Here is a 20,813-nt window from a genome sequence, read left to right on the forward strand (position 1 = left end):
TGAAGTGAAAAGCCCTCATTAAAGAATGATTCCAGGACCAGGACAGATGTACCAGTTGTAGCAACAGGGCAAACCAGTTAATAGTAACACCTTCCTGATGGATTTTTTTTTCCTAGCCACTTTTCAACTAAATATATAATCAACACACTAAGAACAATAGTGATGTTAATATCAGGGTTATGACCAAAATCCAACAAAAGCAAAGAAATTCAAAGTGGTGGTTCTTTCCTCCTCTTAACCCATCGGACCTGATTATTGCAAGAATCCCAGACCAGTAGATGATGGTACCATAAACCTGATCCTAAGGGTTCTAGGATCAGGTTTATGGTACCACCATCATCCATCTTCACATAAGTAGTACCTTTGAAATCAATAGGACTAAGTCTAAGAATAAGGATTGTACTATCAGACTACACATATATATAGCACCTGATAGTACACTATATATAATATGGCCTGATAATAGTTATATATAAAAGCATGAACAATAATACCTAGGCACGACAGAGCCAGCAACAAATGGAGCACCAGCCTTAAATTTAAATTTGTTGGCTTGTTAGATTGTATAACAACCTTAACGTTACTTAAACATGGGTGTTTTGTGCGCGCGTGTGTGTGTGTGGGTGGGTGGGTGCGTGCGTGTTAATAGCAATTTGTGATAGATGCCTTTGGGGCCCACACATTCAATAACAAAAAACGAGTTTTTATGGGAGATAACATAACTGCTTGCAATTTGGCTATTCATTGTATCTTTGGCATTTTATGTACTGCATTAGCTGAGGCAATTTCATGCATATGGATATAATGCATTAAGTAGAGGCATTTAAATATAGTGAAACTAATTTTATGATGATTAGTTGAAGGAAAACATTGCATTCGTATCATCTATATAGGAGCCAATTTGCATGAAAATGCCCAAAGTTGCTATGCCAACATTTTCTGTGTTGTCGGTCGGGGTCGTCTCTGTGTCAAGACTTTGTATTAAAAATCGGTCTCCAGTGCCCGTGTCTTTTAATTCATTGCAAGCTGTAGGCCATTTGCTCACAAAGCGCTTGCAGTAAAACAAATGAATAGCTAAAATACTCATTTGCATGATTCCCATTTGAAAACGATTCCCCTGAAATTAAAAAAGCGTGTTAGTCGGTTGTGAAGATGGATGGGCAGATGAGCCATGCAATTAATATTTTTCAGCATTCTCTTTTAAAGCCCTCCTAAGACTAAAAGCAACACATGCTGCCTTCTAGACAAATTGGGTCCCGCAACAGTTTCAAGGCTGCCATGGCAGCAGCTTGCTTCCACTCTCTCCCCTTTATTGTCTCACTTACATTATGCAGTAATTAAAACTATTTACCATTCCTACTTATCTGCCATCTGCTGCCATTGAAGTTTCCTCTTTTTTATAAAGCCATCTTAAATAGCAACAAGAAAAGTACCAGATTCAAGAACAATTGGAAAAAAAAATTCCTTGTGCGTTTAATAAGTAAAAGGCCAGTTACAATGTTTAGAATTATAAAGGACCTGGTATTTTTGCATTTTATACATAGAATATGTATAGTTATATCATTGCTGTAGCAGTAGCAAGATCTTCCACTATAGTTAAGGTTCAAAAGTATTATACACACACACATGTTGATGGGCACAAACATTGGGACAATTTCTACCCTCCCTCACACCGGTGTAACTGAGAGCAGAATATGGCCTAATTATTAAGTTAGTGCCTGCGCCACCGCCCATTGAAGTCCATGGAAACACAACTGACCTAAGTGGACTCTGAATCAGACTACATCTCAACATATCCTTGTTAAGGATTTGAGGTAGGTTTTATATTAAATTCTACTTAGATGCATTATTTGCCATCAAATACATAGAATAAAAAGGAATGAGAGAGATTTGATATAGTAGAAAGATGGAGGTAAAAATGGTTTGCTTATGCACCTAGGAATGCTCACAATTAAATAAACTTAGAAGCAACAGGTTTTCCCAGCTTTATGTGACCTAAAGCTAAACTCTGATAGATGTACCAAAAGAACAGTATAACAGGTCAGTTGAATCATTATATTTTTGCCTTTGTAAATAAAATGTGACAAATCATGAAGGAAACGAGTCAGTCAGCAGGTGAAAAAGAATACCTGCTGGGCTTTTTTAGGTGGTTACAGTAATTTAATACACCATTTTTAACACATTATTAAAAATGCAGGACAATCTAATTTTTGCACAAGGCTCCATATTCCCAGATTGGGGAGTGACTGAGATGTAGAGTTGTCTTGTGGCCTTCACTAGTTTTACAAAAGCATTTATAATGTTTGGTCACTGCCTAATCAATCAGTTTTCTATAAGACAGATTTGGCTCTCAGATGTGAACAAACAATTCCCATTGACTTCACAGACAGGGATCTTCCTGTCATTATCTGAAGTCTGATTTTGGCCCTTTCTGAGTAAATCTAACTATACTCTCAAAAAGAAAAGGAGTACCCGTGGCACCTTAGAGACTAACAAATTTATTAGAGCATAAGCTTTCGTGAGCTACAGCTCACTTCATCGGATGCATTTGGTGGAAAAAGCTTATGCTCTAATAAATTTGTTAGTCTCTAAGGTGCCACGGGTACTCCTTTTCTTTTTGCGAATACAGACTAACACGGCTGCTACTCTGAAACCTAACTATACTCTGGATTCAAACCTTTCATGCTTTGAGGCATATTTCTGTTCGTAAAGCACTTCTTGCTCTTTGGTAAGCCAGAGGATGATGTATATAATAGGATCATAAGCCTGAAGGGAACCTAAGTGCTTACAGGTGTTGTTATTAAAACACTAAGTGCTGGTGCCTTTGATTTGCTTAGTGTTTGAATCCCCTTAACAGTAGAGAGATGCCCAGAAGTAGAAGCAAGAAGACAAGTCAATAGAGATGGCAAAAAAAGACGTGATGAAAGCCAGGTAAATCAAGTCTTCAAGAAATTCTAGAGAACTAGCCCAGAAAGAGAATCTAAGAAGGGCAAGGCATACATCAGCAGGATTGTTACACAGTCAAACAGACCAATCAGATAGCTCCCAGTGAGCTGTTGCCAACAAAAAACAAAGAAGCTAGCAATTATTGTTGCCCTTGTCACATAACTCTTACTGTATGTTATTTACAGTTATTCTACTGTTACCTTAATTGTCTTTACTCCTGCATGAATGTCAGCAAAAGCAAGAAATGTGCATGGACTTTATGAACTAGAAAAACAATGGGTACATACTACGTTGCATAGACCACTTACACAAATTTGTTCATTCATAGACATCAATACATCGGAGAGGTGGCAGTGTTTTTAAGACTGAGACCACTTTAGGTTTATAGAGGCAATACACAACAATGGCTAGGTATGCGACTGTGTAGTCCAAGTGCTAAAAGAGCTATTAAATTAGGTTTTGCCATTTAATTTGAACTCGCCGTGCCAGATTCCAATCTCCATTACAATGGTGTAAATCCAGGGACTCCATTGAAGAACGTGGCTCAAGAATTTAAAAAAAAATGATACTTTTAATTATTTTTTTAATTTGACATTTTTTGGAATGTGGACAAAAATGTGGATTAAAAAACTGGGTTGGGGGGATTAGACAAATGTGTTTTAACATTTTTCATTGGGTTTTATAGGTCAGAATTAGATTTTCAATGGAAAAAAAGGCTTTTAAAAAAAAAAAAAGTCCTATCTCCCCTCAAGATCCTCACCCATAGAGAAACAGATCCCTTTCAAAGAGAATATGATATTTTAGTTACAGTGCTCACTAGGATTTGGCTCACAGTTTGGACAGGTCATTCGGTTTCCAGGATGCTCCATTCTTCTCACGTCAGGGAGGATTTTATAGTTGTTGAGAACCTACATACAGTTTTCAGCACTCTCGACAGGAAAATACAATGCAAAGCTTCATGTTCAAAGTGAGTGACTCATTTTCTAATCAGTGAGATTCTTCTCTTGTACGCACAGTGTTGTTAGCATGCAAATACTTTTTATTCTTTCCAAAGTACAGTACATTCATCATGATTGTACCAAAATGTTTGCAGATACACAGCTGGAACCTGAGCAGTGCAGAGCATTTCCTTTGAGGTACTGAGTTCTTTCCAGTCTTGCTGATACTTGTAGTTCTCACCAACCAAAAAATCCTTCCACATGTAAGAAGAATTGACCATCTTACATCACTAATACTGAATAAGTTGCAATGATTTCCTTGAATATAGATTTTGACTTTTGCCATTAGGGTCTGAACCAACTCCCGTTGGAGCCAATGGAAAGACTCCAGATGACTTCAACGGGAACTGAATCCGACTCCCCATTATGTGCTGGAGCTGTTGATTAACTTGGCAATTCCAAACAAATCAGAATAAAACATTTTGGGTTGACCTAAACAGGAAATTTTTAAAATTTTGGCAGATCAAAACCAAAAGGTTTAATTTTGACAAAATTAATGTTTCATTTCAATTTCAACCATAGTTAAATGTTTCGATTGTCTGTTAATAAAATTAAAGGAAATGTCAAAACAGTCATTTTGAGCCAAAATATGAATGTATTGTTTTGAAAATGTCTAAACATAAATGTTTAGAATCTTTTCAGTATTTTGGGGGGTTTTTTTTACCAAAACAACTTGACGCAAGTGGCATGAATTCACAAAATATTTGAGTGTCGCTGAATCAGCATTTTTCATCGGCGGGGGGAACATTTTGGCTGACAAACATCACCTAGCTCTGCTGCATGCCTTCTTTGAGGTTCTGAGCACCTTCAGCTTAATTAAGTTACTCATCACCTTGCAGTATCAGGCTCCAGATAAGGGGAGACATCCCTTTATCTCTGAAGAAACCTTTGAATAATCTTTTCATCCAAAATCAAATAATTCAAGTTTCTTTAGATCTTTACTGTACAAAATTATAATCCCTTTTAGAAAATGATCTTGCATCACAACTCTGGAGGAAAAAAAATTAACATACAGATCTCATTTAAAGCAAGAGGAAAAAATTATATGTAAAAGGAAATATTTAAGGTAGGAGTTGAATAGCAAATGATTTTTGGTCTCTGTGGAGAGTAATGAGCCATAACAAGCACACAATTCTATATGCATGTAACATTATCCCATGCTTCAAAAAGCTTTTAAATCACATAAATGCAGTTATGGACCATTGTACAAAATAAACATTCCACTTTTGTTTAGACTGTTCTTTGATCTAAAGTGATGCTCATGGATTTTATTGCTTCATAAATTAAAATAGCTTTGATTTGATTGAACTAAATTAATAAGACTTCTGCCTTGTTGCAAAATACCTATTACAATATATTTGGTTGTGCTGCACATAAGAAAATTGGAGTTTTTAACAATTCCACTGAAGCTTCATGGAGGATTTCAATACCTATTTTAATTAAAACAAAAGCCTATGCCTCGTAATGTGTTCCTTACAGATAGAAAATGCAAAATGTCCTTTTAAATCCATTTTAATATGTCTTAAGGGATAGATGATATATGAGCCAGGCTCTGACGAGGCATTTTGAGATTCTCTGTGCCTTTTGAATAATCCTATTGCACATCAAACACACATTTTCATTTTTAAAAAATACTCCTTGGGTGGAAATAGGAACAGTTGTTCAGGTACTTCCTTAGCTTTGCAGTCCCTGCAGTAGCTTTGAACTAAATTCTAGGGCCTGGTCTACACTATTACCCAGGGCTGTCAACAGGTGTCAGCAAAGGGTTCAGCACAGACTGGCTCTGCTGCAAACAGTTTAATTGCAAGCCCAGCAGGAGCCCAATGACTGTTGGAGAAAGGGATGCTTAAAACCTGCTCAGAACAAGTCTTAACCACAGGGTTATTTAACCAGTGCTGAGCACATTTTGGCCTGGTCTACGCTTCCATTTAAATGCTGTGCAGCTGAAATGGAGCTAAACTTATATCAGCAGAGGGTGATTTTTCTTGTGTAGACCTGGCTAGGGGTCTTTTTAGCTGGGGCGGGAAAAACTTCAGATGACTCTCACAGGAGTTGTGTGCCTGCAAAGGGACAGCCAGCTCGGGCTGCATATGGAGAAAGTTTTTACAGGAGCAGTTGGACTCCTCCTCTGATCAGGCATATTTTACATTAATCATTCCTAGTACCCTTTTCTCAGTGAATGAGGGAATACTGATGTAGAAGCCTCTCATGAATGCCCATGTATCCTCAGAAGAAAGGGAAAAAACCAAGGACCAAAGCCATGGGGGCTTCTCTTGGAGGCACAGCAATTGCAGCCCAGGAGAAGATGGGCTATGGTGGCTTAGCTCACATTGTGCTCTTCTGATTCTGGGCTGTTCTGCAGACCTTGGTACATAAGAACGGTCAGTTAGACCAAAGTTAGACCAAAGGTCCATCTAGCCCAGTATCTTGACTTCCAACAGTGGCCAATGCCAGGTGCCCCAGAGGGAATGAACAGAACAGGTAATCATCAAGTGATCCATCCCCTCTCACCCACTCCCAGCTTCTCGCAAACCGAGGCTAGGGACTGGTATAATTTAGACTGCGCTTTGGGCCTCTTTAAGATATGTTTCAGAGTAGCAGCCGTGTTAGTCTGTATTCGCAAAAAGAAAAGGAGTTAGTCTCTAAGGTGCCACGGGTACTCCTTTTCTTTTTAAGATATGGCAGATCTCACCCTGTGTGTCTCAAGATGGAGACCCAAATACGTGCACTTTTGAAAATTTAGACATGCTACACTATACATAGAGCTGGCTGAAATCTTTTACACAAAACATTTTTCTGTCAAAAAATGGCCTGTTTTCTAAAATGAAATTTTTCATTCAAATTTGTCAAAATCTTCCATTTTCCACAAACTTTTCTGCAGTGTTTGTATAAAGTGACGTTCCTTTAAATACTGTTGACATTCTGAAAACATGCAAAGACATTCATACACCTCTAGTTAAAGCTCAGTGCCAGGAAATAGGCACCATTTTTAACATAATTTTTTTTAACCAAAAAAAAACCAAACATAAAGCACCTTTAAACCATCACCTAATTCTGTGCTCATAAAAAATCAAATGCTCAAACCCACTTTAATTTTTATCACAGATGCACAATGGTAAGATTGGAATAAAGAATTGATTTTTAACAAGGAAAAACATAACATAAAGGAGTAACATAGTCCTCTGTAACAACCTGATCCTTCCAAAAATAGGAGAGCAATGGTCCAAACGGTTCTGCATTCAGAAGAGGGAATTCTATTTTGCCTTAGCACAGACTTTCTGGGCCAAATTCTGCCCTCAGAGGTACCCAGGCTCCTTCCATTATCTTCTGTGGAAATAGCAGAGGTGTAACTGAAAGAACTTAGTCCTATATATTTATAGCTAGGGCATAAGGAGAAACCATAAAGAGCTGTTCAGTGGTACCTGGACTGTGTATTGCTTACCTTGCTATTTTAATATATGAAGAACGTGATCACTTAGGCTTATTTAATTGAACTCTGTGCTCTCCCTTGGGTGTAATAAAGGTATCAGACAAATTTTGCCCAAGCTTTTCAAAAATGGGTCCTGCTTTTTGGGGGTCTTAATTTTAGGTGCTCAGTTGGACAGGCTTTAAAGGAACCTGATTTTCAGAGAGTGGGTACTCGGCACTTTTTGGAGATCAAGCCCCTTAAAGGTATGTGAAATTGGGGACCTAAAATCACTAGGTATGTTTTAAAATCTTGGCCTTTCTTACAACTATGCAGCAGGGGCATTACAGAGGCCAGAATTTGCTTCTGTGTCTGTCACATGAGATGTAAAACTAGGGTTCTGAGGCCTTGTCATAAAAAGGTCCCATAACCCTTTCACAAGGTTGGGATAACAGTGTTTTGGAGGGAGCTCTCAGGAGCTCCATGTTAAAATTCTCAGGGATGGAGCACTAAATACAGCTAAATCCTCCCGGCCGGAGAGACGTTTCTTTTACGTGCCCGGGGAAAGGTTTTTTGAAGAACTGTTCTACTCTCCTTCTGCATGTGTATACTCCCTTTGTAGAGAGCACAAGGTTTATCACAGACAAAGAGGTAGGCAACTTTCACAAGTCTCTGGTTAAATTGTTGGCAGCTCATCACTGGAGTAAAACGTTGACTCGTGTCCTGACTATCTTCCACACTGAGTACTTTCTCTTTCTGTTCGAAAATCTGCCCATTGTGTGTTTGGCTGTGGTACTATATTCTTCCAAAACTGTGGCACAGTGTTACTGAGCCGTTAAACCAGCTTTCGCTCCAGAGGTAGTTGCTTTCCCACGATGGGTACGTCCGTGCAAAGGAGGGTTTATCAGCATGTGCCGATGGACCGCTAAGGCCAATGTACCACTTAGATCCTACTTAATCCCTAAGTGATGCATACACCCTGTGTAGGCTCTTTGCACAGGGGTGAATTTTACCCATAATTTGTAAAGCCTTTGGGATTCTTTGGGGAGAAAGGCCCTACAAATATTTGTTATTATATTATCATCCCTGTCCAGAGGGGGTAGCAAATACTGGAGCTTTTCATTTTGGCTCCTTATACTTCCTGGGTATTTACTTAGTGTATCTTTTTTATTTTACACTATATCGGCCAGTCTTTGAACAGAGGTGGTCACTAATGACACACATGCAATCCCTCTTTTCACAATCTTGGCCTCAAGCATTGATTCTAGAAAGAGACTTGGAAGGCAGAGAGCAAATTTCCTTGCTGCTTGTCAGAATCCCCCCCCAAAAAGCAACTACATCACACAACTAACAATACTACAAGAATTTCTTCAGAGAATGTACAGTTCTCACAGAACAAGAATAAGAACCCGTAAGACTATGTAAGAGCACCCCCTGGTGATTCCCACTATGACATATTTGCTATGTAGTAATTACTAACTATTTGATGCACTTCCTCTAAAGAGGCTGCTAAGGTGACGCAAGTACTGTTTATTCTTCTAGGAAAACAAGCTATCAGTATGTCTGAATCACTTCTAACTGTAGATTTAAACTTCATTATTTGTAAACTAGGTACATAGAGTGCCAGTGTAAATCAATAACTGTAGGGTATAAAGCAGGGAATACCAGGGAGCTAAGAGTCTGTGAGGTGTACATCTAGATTTTACAAAGAAAAAAATCAATACAAGTAGTGTACATTATATAGTTTCCACAGTTACATATTTTATAACTCAGAATCATTATGCCAGCCAACTTGCACAGTTCCTTATACTATGGAAAAGGTGTATAAGATTGCTTGTCCACCACTATCTCTAATATCAGCTGAGCATTTGTGAAACATTGGTAGAGCATATGCTATGTCCTCTTCTGATGGCTGGTGTACTACTACTGGAGTTATTCTTTTAGCTCAAGCTGTAGCTATCTGTGTTGCCATGCCAAAAGGCCCATGTTCAGAGCTTTCGAATAGCCTGGGCAAAGGACTGTTACACGTGCTCAGGTCTCAATGTCCAAGAAAGCTCTTTATATCCTCAAGAACCACCCTCCATACAGAGTACAGTTATTGCCCTTTTCTAAATATATTCCTGGCTTCTCTCCTGTGGCTGGTTTTTGTTACTTCCTGTGGAGCCAAATAGCTGCACAATTGGCTTTGGTTTCTTGAACTTGAAACTTATTGCCAGTTTAATGTTAAAATCCCCCATCATTCCCCTGATCTAAGGGGCTTCTGTGTTATCCAGGGTGCCATTCCCCCTCACCGGCCATGCACTTAACACTCAAAAAGTGGCACAGCATTTTCTGAGGAAATCTCTGCTTTGGAGTTGAGCATGGCAGGGTGTGATGCTTCTTGGGGGTATCCAGGGGCTGTGAGGCACCTCTCTAGCACCTGCCCTTAGCGTGAGGGGGACTTGTCTGTGCCCACACAGGGTCAGGTCCCTGACTCCACCAGTCACACACCCTCCTCTCTCAGCATATGCTGGCCCTGCTCTGCAGGTCGTGGTACTGCAATAGGCAGACTTCAACCTCAGAGTGTCCACCTGGTCCTCTGGATGCTCTCAGATCCACGGCTCCCAAAGGAACAGAACCCCTCCGCTTGCCAACTTCTCCTCAGCATCCCCGCTCCGCTCACCTCACAGCACTTGGGTTTGTTTATAGAGGAAACAAGGACGTGTTTGTTTAACCAGGAACAGAGATTCAGGTAATAGCAAATAGAAGAATTGGAAACAGATGGTTACCTGTAAAATAAAACCTTAACACATATTCTAAAGCCTAGACTTAATTAACAAAATATTGTTTTAAGGAAGTTTAGTTCACCCCAAGTCTTTGCAGCATTTTCCAACCAAGCAGATTGTGACCCTCCTTTCATAAGACAGCACCTGCTGGCAGTTCTCTCCTCAGTGAAGGAAATCAGGTTTCTCCTTGCATTCTCCTGATGTACCAGACTAGTTCTTTGTTCTTAGCTGTAAACAGGACCCACTGCTGTGTGTTCCTTCCTGTAGATTTTGCAATCTCTTGTTGACTGTGACTCTTGATTAGCTGGTGACTCTGTATGCAAATAGACTTCTGTTGTAAGACACAATACACAATGGTCAGCCAGGGACATAAGCGTCTCCTCCTCACGCTCCCCTCCCTCTGCCCCTGCCTGTTTATCACCTTCTGGTGACCTGTCTTAATTTACATACCTTAAGAGCACAGTTTCCAGTATAGAGACACAATTTTTTAAATAATACCCTTACATTTTGCAATGATGATGATGACCAGCAGCCTATAGGCTCTCAACAAAGTCCTTACATGCTACCCTTTGGCAAACTATTATAGAATCATAGGACTAAAAGGGACTTCAAGAGGTCATCTAGTCCAGTCCCCTGCACTCAAGACAGGACTAAGCATTAACTAGACCATCCCTGACAAGTGATGTAAACTTCAGACCAGGGAATCCCTGTAAACCCCTATGCACCCCATTCTGCCACTTGGGATCCAGAGGTCCTTGGGTCACACACAGTGAGAGTTGAGCTCTGAGAGAACAGGGGAGATTTCACATCAGGCTCCCTGCAGAGACCTGGTCTGCCCAGTTTGGGGTGATTTTCAAAGCAGACAGTGGCTAATCCATGCTTTTTGAAAATCTGTTCTTGGCAAGAGGACACTCACAGCGCCTGGGATCTCTGGCTCAGCTGAACACCTCTGCATGGGGATTGTCAACAGCTCCCTCCCCTGCAATGGCATGTTCTCCAGGATCAGCTGGGCTACAAATGTGCTTCCTCCCAGGTGAGTCCCTTCCTCAGCCCAAGGGGGTAGCTCGGCCTCCTGAAGACTGCCCTGGAGATCAGGCTCTGAGAGGAAGCCGGGCACCTTCTCCCTGCCCAATAAACCCTCACTAAGTGACTCTGCTCCCAGATGACAGGTTTCAGAGTAGCAGCCATGTTAGTCTGTATTCGCAAAAAGAAAAGGAGTACTTGTGGCACCTTAGAGACTAACAAATTTATTAGAGCATAAGCTTTCGTGAGCTACAGCTCACTTCATCCGATGCATCCGATGAAGTGAGCTGTAGCTCACGAAAGCTTATGCTCTAATAAATTTGTTAGTCTCTAAGGTGCCACAAGTACTCCTTTTCTTTTTGCTCCCAGATGGGACAGAAGGGCCAACAGATCCCTATGTAAGCCTGGGAGCAACAGCAGCCCAGTGGTTGCTCAAGACCAACCACTTCTGCAGATTGCACCAGACCTGCTTCCTATCCACCTTTTGTTTCCCTTCCCACTACCTCCTCCACTCGAGCCCTCGTCCTGGCCTATCTCTGAACCCCAGATTCTTAATGCCTGGCTCTGACCATTGCCTTGTCTCCTGACCACATCTCCAGTTCTGACCTCTGATTCAGCTCCAAGCACTTGGCCAGATTGCTGTGCAAACCACTAGGTCACACTGCCCACACCTCAGTATGTGACAGTAGGCAGCTTGGACACGGCAGAGCAGCTCTAAGGCCTGGTACAGGTGATTTAATCTCTCTGCCTCAGCTCTGTGTCTGCAAAATGGGAATAATAATCCTCCTTTCCTTCTGCCTTTGTCGGTTTTAGCTATGTAAAGTGTGAGTTCTGCAGGGCAGGGACTGTTACTTACCAACGGTATGTACAGCATCTAGCACAAAGGGGTAACCATCTTGAACATAACATAAGAATGTCAGACCAAACATCCATCTAGCCCAGTATCCTGTCTTCCGACAGTGGCCAATGCCAGGTGCCCGAGAGGGAATGAACAGAACAGGTAATCATCAAGTGATCCAGTCCCAGATTCTGGCAAACAGCAGCTAGGGACACCATCCGTGCCCATCCTGTCTCATAGCCTTTGATGGACCTATCTTGGATGGGGCCTCAAGCATTGCTATTATACTACTGCTGACAAGGTATATCAGTCTTTAGTTAAAGTGTATTGTAATAACGCTGTGTACTCACATCTAATAGTTTTCTCCCATCACCAGGCCTGATTCTATGTTCTGTTCAAATTGCACCAGCCCAGACCTGATGTAACAGAGGGTAGAACTGAACCCACCAGCTAACCAGGACAGAATTTCCCGTCTAAATTACACACGAGATTTTAAAATTTCTGTTTAGGATGGTTTGATTCTCTAGGTATAAAATGGGTCAAATTCTGCCATTGCCTAACCACGCAGCACGCTAGATCCTCAGCTGCTGTAAATCAGCATTGACGTCAGTGGCACTATGCTGGTTCACCCCAGCTGAAGTTCTTGTCCACAGTTTCTGCTGAAGTCAGTGGAAGTCGCATGGGAAAACCCAAGGCAGATTTCAGTTTTTACATTGTTTTAGCAGTATGAGGTTCCATGATGCTTGTGAAGGGCATTGTATAAATTTAGTATTACATTGCAATTTGTTTTCTTTTAAATAAAAATGTATTTTTTAAAATTACATGCCTTGCAAAAATCACCCGGTGTCAAGAGTCCTGCAGATAACAAGTCTCACAGATGGCATTAGTTCATCCCACTCTTATGAGGTCTGGCAGATTTCAGGTCTGTCCTTGAAGCTTTGATAAATACAATACTTCTTTATTAACTGAAAAAGGCCCAAGAATCCTGGTTGCAAAGAACTCTGCCTGTCATCTCTGGGAAAAGACTGAGTGTTTGACTGTTTTCTGGAGTCAGTTACAGTGCAATTCCTGTTAGCGCCCACCTCCCAAAGCAGCCAGGGAGAGCAGTACCTATACAGTGGGGGGCACTGTACCTTTTGTACAGTGACAACACACACAGTGTGCTGGCCAGCTTTACAATAGGCGCAGTTAGAGAGGGGCCTCATCTAACTCTGTTATCTTGGCGCTTCCATGTGCGCAGGGGCAAAGGAGTGGAAGAACAATTTGCATCTCAGCACTAGATATCCAATGTCAGGGAGCTACTTTTTTCAGTGCCGATAAACACTTCTTCCCTCCCCCCACCCCCACCCCCCGCAACTACCCTCTCGCCCCTTAGGCCCCAAAAGGTTAAATTTACCAGCTCTTCATTTAGAATACAGTACAGTGCAGAGGAAATCCATTCTCTGCTCCCACTTCAGACCCTAATCCCTTTTCCCCCTTTTTGTTACCCTTTTCATAAATAATTTGAACATAGTACAGAAAGGCTCAGAACAGGAAACTCTGGTGTTTTATTTTGGTCTGGAGTCAATTTTCCTAATCCCTGTGGTCGAGTTGCTAAGTTACCCTATCCCAGGGCCCAGCACTGCTGTTTTCATGTGGAAAAAAAAAAAAAATCTGTTCTTCGCAAAGGTACTTGAGGTTGAAAAGTCCGTGGTTCGTTGTAAGCGAAAGGTCCAGCGCACAGGGAATTTAGTGTTGTCATTTAGAAATCACATTTACCGCAGTTGAAATCTGGCCAGTGAAAAGAAAAGTCTTAGCAGGCTTCCCTGAGGTCAGGGGGGTCAGACGTGAGATGAAATGAAAGACAAACAGTGGTCATTGAAAGCTTTCACTGCCGTCTTCTTAAATGTAATGAGCTCTGGCTGCGCGCTTGGACAGAAGCCAAACGCTCATTGACCACAAATCTTCTGTAAATGATTACATTACCTTATATTCGTTTCTGTGGCACCCCCAACTGTTCCTTCCAAAGCATAGGGAAAGCTGCCACTTTCTTGTAATTATTCTCCCTCACTCAGCCTGAGGTTGGATTTGCAATGAAGTTACAATGGGTACATACACATTCTTTTCATTGTTTCCGTGCCAGAGGCGGCGGCTGGATGGGGAGGCGCTGGGGTTTTCTGAGAGGACTCCTTGGCTTTTGTTCCCTCGCCCGTGTCCCACTTTCTGAAAGGACTAAAAAGCACTGACAAGAGTGGCCTCTGGTGCCGCCATAATGCTCAGAGGAATAAGAAGGCAAATGCAGACTGAGCAACAATAACTCATGTAAACTTCTGCCAAAGGTACAAGACAGGCACAGGCTCCCATTTGGATCTGCTACTGATCTGTTTGTGATTTCTTTTTTCTTGGAGTAGCTGCGCCGTTTATTAGTGACTAAAGGTGTCCAAGTGATTGCTAGGTGCAGACTTCAGCAGAGAGCTCTGATCACAGAACGCTGACCCGGTTCTTGAACACCACACAGCTCAGGTGGTGGGCAGAGTCTGTGTTTGGGGTCAGTCCATTTTAAAACTAGGTGTCACTTGGAAACCTCTGGACCTGGTTTCACTCCAAAATGCAGGAGTGGGAGGTTTTGGATCAGTCCTATCTCTAGCAGATATAGTCCTCTTTCTTTGTTCCATTGTGCCTTTTATGCACTTTTACCAAAATAAACAGTGAAGCTAAAGTATTGTGTATAATTTACCATCCTTATTCCAGACATCATTCCCATCCACATCCCCCACATGTCATGTATTCAGAGTGACTTCTGGAGATATTTATTCCTCATATTTTAAGTTCAGCTATCCACATGTGGGTGACGAAAGAATAACTGAGCTGCATGTGCTGGGCTAAACTTACAATTGCTGGTGTGAACTAGAATACATACATCAGAGTAAAGCCTCATGGCAATTTCTCAGCTCTCCAAAGCCGCTCAGATGACAAATTCCTGTGGTTTGCAACACAGGGCCAGTTTTTCTTTTCCAGTCCTACATGTGCAGCCCATGTTACAGCCCCATAGGCCAAGTGATCCTTAGCCCAACTTTTTATTTCCCTGAGGGACAGGAAACAGCAGTGACTCCAGAAAGTTATGGTTACACTGGAGGTTAGTGTCGATGGAAACATGCTGTGCATGGCTTGCTGGAAAAGCCAGCAAACCTGCCATGAGTCAATCAGTTCCTACACAAAATATCAGTGGGGTTCCTTGGATAGAAATGAACAAACCTGAGAGTCAGTCCCCCAGCTACTTTAGAAAATAACCCTGGGGCCCAATCTTCAGCTCCATGCAGTCCCCTTGGGGCCAAAAGCAGAGGGACACTGCATTGCCACTGTGCTGTTGGGGAGTGAAGTGGGGCATTCACCCGAGGAGAGATTGTGCCATGCCCATGAGTGTCATGGGTACACCCAGCATGGATGGTCACCACAAGAGAACACAGAGGGACCAGGACCCTATTTTGACTTCAGTGTATCCTGCAGGCACTCAGTACTAAGAATGACTTTTTTTGTCTAAAAACATCTTTTAAGGAAAATTGGGTTGTTGACTAAATGTAAATTGTCATGTAAAGTGTCTTGAAAGTTTTCCGTTTTTGGTTGCAGTTTTTGGTTGTGTTTTGTTTTCAGCCATTTCCTTCCCTCTCCCTCCCCCCAGTTTTTCAACCCACTAAACTCGGCAGACCACTTATTTAGGTACTGTGACAAAGTTCCTGCTCTACCTTGGTGGGTCTTGTGCTTATTGGCGGATTTGCTCGCCTTGGAGCTTCACAGCAGCCCTCAGTTTGGCTGTTTTTGTGAACCCACAGTCCAGGTTGACTCCTCTTGTGTCTGACCAGGAGTTGGGAGGATTTGGGGGGAACCGGGGCCCGCCCTCTACTCCAGGTTCCAGCCCAGAGCTCTGTGGAATGCAGCTGTCTAGAGAGCCTCCTGGAACAGCTGTGCGACAGCTACAACTCCCTGGGCTACTTCCCCATGGCCTCCTCCCAACACCTTCTTTATCCTCACCACAGGACCTTTCTCCTGGTGTCTGATAATGCTTGTACACCTCAGTCCTCCAACAGTCCGTGTTCTCACTCTCAGCTCCTTACATGCACACCACAAACTGAAGTGAGCTCCTTTTTAAAGCCAGGTGCCCTGATTAGCCTGCCTTAATTGATTCTAGCAGCTTCTTGATTGGCTGCAGGTGTTCTAATCAGCCTGTCTGTCTTAATTGTCTCCAGAAGGTTCCTGATTGTTCTGGAACCTTCCCTCTTACCTTACCCGGGGAAAGGGACCTACTTAACCTGGGGCTAATATATCTGCCTTCTATTACTCTCCTATAGCCATCCTGCCAGACCCTGTCACAGTACCTAAATATCATAGAATCATAGGACTGGAAGGGACCTCGAGAGGTCATCTAGTCCAGTCCCCTGCCCTCATGGCAGGACTAAGTATTATCTTCTAGACTATTCCTGAGAGGTGTTTGTCTAACCTGCTCTTAAAAAATCTTCAATGATGGAGATTCTACACCCTCCCTAGGCAATTTATTCCAGTGCTTAACCACCCTGACAGTTACGAAGTTTTTCCTGGTGTCCAACCTAATTCTCCCTTGCTACAGTTTAAGCCCATTGATTCTTGTCCTATACTCAGAGGTTAAGAAGAACAATTCTACTCCCTCCTCCTTGTAACAACCTTTTACATACTTGAAAACTGTTATCATGTTCCCTCTTAGTCTTCTCTTTTCCAGACTAAACAAACCCAATTTTTTCAATCTTCCCTTATAGGTTATGTTTTCTAGACCTTTAATCATTTATGTTGCTCTTCTCTGGACTTTCTCCAATTTGTCCACATCTTTCCTGAAATGTGGCACGCAGAACTGGACACAATACTCCAGTTGAGGCCTAATCAGCATGGAGTAGAGCAGAAAAATTACTTACCATGTCTTGCTTACAACACTCCTGCTAATACATCCCAGAATGTTTGTTTGCTTTTTTTGTAAGTGTGTTACACTGTTGACTCATATTTAACTTGTGTTCCACTATGACCCCCAGATCCCTTGCTGCAGTACTCCTTCCTAGGCGGTCATTTCCCATTTTGTACATGTGCAACTGATTGTTCCTTCCTAAGTGGAATACTTTGCATTTGTCCTTATTGAGTTTCATCCTATTTACGTCAGACCATTTCTCCAGTTTGTCCAGATTATTTTGAATGTTAATCCTATCCTCCAAAGCACTTGCAACCCCTCCCATCTTGGTATCATCCGCAAACTTTATAAGTATACTCTCTATGCCATTATCTAAATCATTGATGAAGATATTGAACAGAACCAGACCCAGAACTGATCCCTGCAGAACCCCACTCGTTATGCCCTTCCAGCATGACTGTGAACCACTGATACCTACTCTTGGGGAACAGTTTTCCAACCAATTATGCACCCACCTTATAGTAGCTCCATCTAGGTTGCATTTCCTTAGCTTTAGGTACTTACCTGTGGCACCCACATTTGAAAACATGGATCTAAGAGCCTGATCGTGCAAAGTACTGCCTGAAGGCAATAGAAGTGGAGAGCGCGCAGCACTCTCCAGGCAGAGATCAGCACCTGCCTGCCTCAGGCCTTAATCTCACTTCATAAACCCTATCCAACCACCGTGCATATGGCCGCAACTTTCAGTCATTCTGCCAACCTCAGCTGCTGCTGTTGCTTTGTATGGCATTTGAAAAGCAACCATCTGGGATTATAACTGAATCTTGAGATCCGAAAGCCTGCAGTGGTTTAAGTAAGTGTGTCTGTGCTGGAAAGAAGTGGAGGAGAAACACTAGTTGTGAGCGGTGTTTTTTCAAGTACTGCAGGATGGATATGTGTGAATGTGAGAGACAGACATGCACAGGAGTCACGTCATGCTTGCAAATGTAATTACAGAGAATTGGTTTCAGAGTAGCAGCCGTGTTAGTCTGTATTCGCAAAAAGAAAAGGAGTACTTGTGGCACCTTAGAGACTAACAAATTTATTAGAGCATAAGCTTTCGTGAGCTACAGATGCATCCAATGAAGTGAGCTGTAGCTCACGAAAGTTTATGCTCTAATAAATTTGTTAGTCTCTAAGGTGCCACAAGTACTCCTTTTCTTTTTACAGAGAATTGGGTTAATGCTATATTATCACAGAGTTTGTAAGCATGAGAATGTAGGAAACACAAAATTTCTCCTGTAACTTTGCTCCTTTGCATAATGGTAGCTTTTCACATTACTATCCCTAACGGAAAATCTTACAATGTAATTGAAAATGAGAACTTTTCTCTCAAATTTTTCAACAGTACTCTGCTATTAGCAAGACCAGGGCTTATAATGTTTGAAGCGTGAAAGAATCACATCCCCAGGATGTGGCAGCAAGCTTCTGGATTATGTTAACCCTTGTCTTTATCTTCTTGTTGGTATCGTCACAGTATTTGCAATAGCTCAGCATCCATTCCAGGGTAACTCTGAATTACCCTGGATTGTGGTCATGCGATAGAGGCAGACCAACCTCAGCTGCCATCACTTAGAGTTGAAAATATCTTTATCCCACTGAGCCTCCCAAAATAAAGCTTCCAAAATGGCTGTGGGACGCTATTTCTGAGGTGGAAATCTAAGGTGGCAGGGGTAACTAGCATGGTAAGGGATGAATGTCTGTGATCCCTTGGAACTGACAGTGCTGGAAATACTTGTGTTTAGTGAAGTTCTATTTCACAGTTACACTGTGGTCTGATGGCAGTAGTTTTCCATAGTGGAACATACTCATCTAATGAAATAGCTATGAAACATGAGCTCTTCTAGTCACTAGCAGTAGGTTTCAATAATATCCATGATAGACAGACAGATCTTCATTGTACCTAACAGGTGGTACTGAGGTTTTACCTCCTGTTTCACTCACACTGTAACTCAGAGGAGGCAAAGTTTCATCTGTGGAGGCTATACAATTCTCACTACCAAACAAAAGGCTGACATCCCTTATGGATACTGGCTGTACCAGAGAATTTAGTTATTGTTATTAATTTATATATATATATTGTAATAGCACTAAAGTCTAGAGTTGATTTTCTTTACACGCTCCCTGCAGTGGTTTAAGTAAGTGTGTCTGTGATGGAAAGAAGTGGGGGAGAAACACAAGTTGTGAGCGGTGGTTTTTCAAGTATTGCAGTATGGATATGTGTGAGTGTGAGAGACAGACATGCACAGGTGTCACGTCATGCTTGCAAATGTAATTACAGAGAATTGGGTTAATGCTATATTATCACAGAGTTTGTAAGCATGAGAATGTAAGAAATACAAAATTTCTCCTGTAACTTTGCCCCTTTGCATAATGGTAGCATTTTGCATTACTGTCCCTAATAGAAAGTCTTACAATGTAATTGAAAATGAGAACCTTTTTCTAGAATTTTTCAACTATCATGTTACAATTAATAGAATGCTATATGACTTCTACAAAATGGGTCAAAAATTATAAAAGGGATCACATTCTCTGTTAAGTTATATATGTATTTTCAAATTTATACATAATCCTATTGTTCATTGTTATTAAATTCTGAGGGATTTCTCCTGGAAGTTATATCATATTAACTCTATTGAGAGAGGGAGCACATGATGTGGTATAAAGTGGTATACATTTTTTTTATTGCTTTGAATTTGAGATGCACATGCCTTGTGTGTTCTGATCACTCCAGAACAAATGCCAAAAAAACCTTTCAAGCACCTCCGCCACCCCCATATTCTGTATATGCTACCTGTGTTACAGGAAAAGGATTTGGGGAGTTTTTAAAATATTTTTAGGTACCATTTTTTGCACCCTGTGATTGTAAAGCCAGGATTGTTTATACTTGTTAGGGACCTGCCCCTTTTATTATCGCCATATCCCAAAACTTAACTGCCTGCAGCAAGAGTGCCATCTACTCAGCATAATGGGAATCAAATGGTCTGACAAAATCACCAACAATGAAGTACTACACCTGGCAGCCATGCTCAGCTTGGAAGTCATGCTAGCACGGAGGCAAATGACCTAGGTCGGCCACGTCATACTCACGGATAACAATCGACTGCCTAAAAGAGTTCTGTACAGTGAATTTTAAAAAGGCAGTAGGGAGGTTTGCCACCCTAAACTTCGCTACAAGGATTGCATCAAATGGCATGTACAGTCTGCCGGACTGGACTTAATGACCTGGGAGAATACAGACCACGACAGGCCAGTTTGGCCCTTTGCTACGAAGGAAGCCGAACGTGCAACAGAATATCATCATGCCACCTCGGCAGACAGTAGGAGGGAACATAGACACCAATGTGCCCTGGTGCATCTCCTGAACCCTGCATATGGAAACTGATTTCCAGTAGTAGTCCTACGCAAATACGAGTGATGGGCATTACTTTAAGTCAAACTGTATAGGCCTCTGCAAGAGAAAAATCATACCTAATTTTGAAACCTATGAAAGTTATGTAAAGTATACTTTCCATCATCATATTGTCATGGTTTTAAGGTCTGGTATTCTGAGCTAGAGTAACTGCTGTATTGGAATGCTAGGAATCATCCTATACCAATAACATCAAAAGTCATTTCTAGCCATCATGGGTAGGAGGTATCGGCATTTAAATCTGGCTGCAGAACTCAATATTGATTTTTTTGGGCATCAGGCCACAGACTGCATCATAACCTAGAAATGAAGGGGAATAGCCCATCACTGATCCCCTGAGCTCTTGGGTAGTTCATAAAAAGCAAAACCAGAATGCTACCATTCTGATTTGCTGATGTTTTATCTCTAATATGTCTTCCATTTGCACAGGTGTAAATGATTACACAAGGCATAAAGCAGCAGAAATTCTGGCCTAGGGTG

The sequence above is a fragment of the Dermochelys coriacea genome, chromosome 10, assembly GCF_009764565.3.
Source record: "Dermochelys coriacea isolate rDerCor1 chromosome 10, rDerCor1.pri.v4, whole genome shotgun sequence".
Lineage (NCBI taxonomy): Eukaryota > Metazoa > Chordata > Testudines > Dermochelyidae > Dermochelys > Dermochelys coriacea.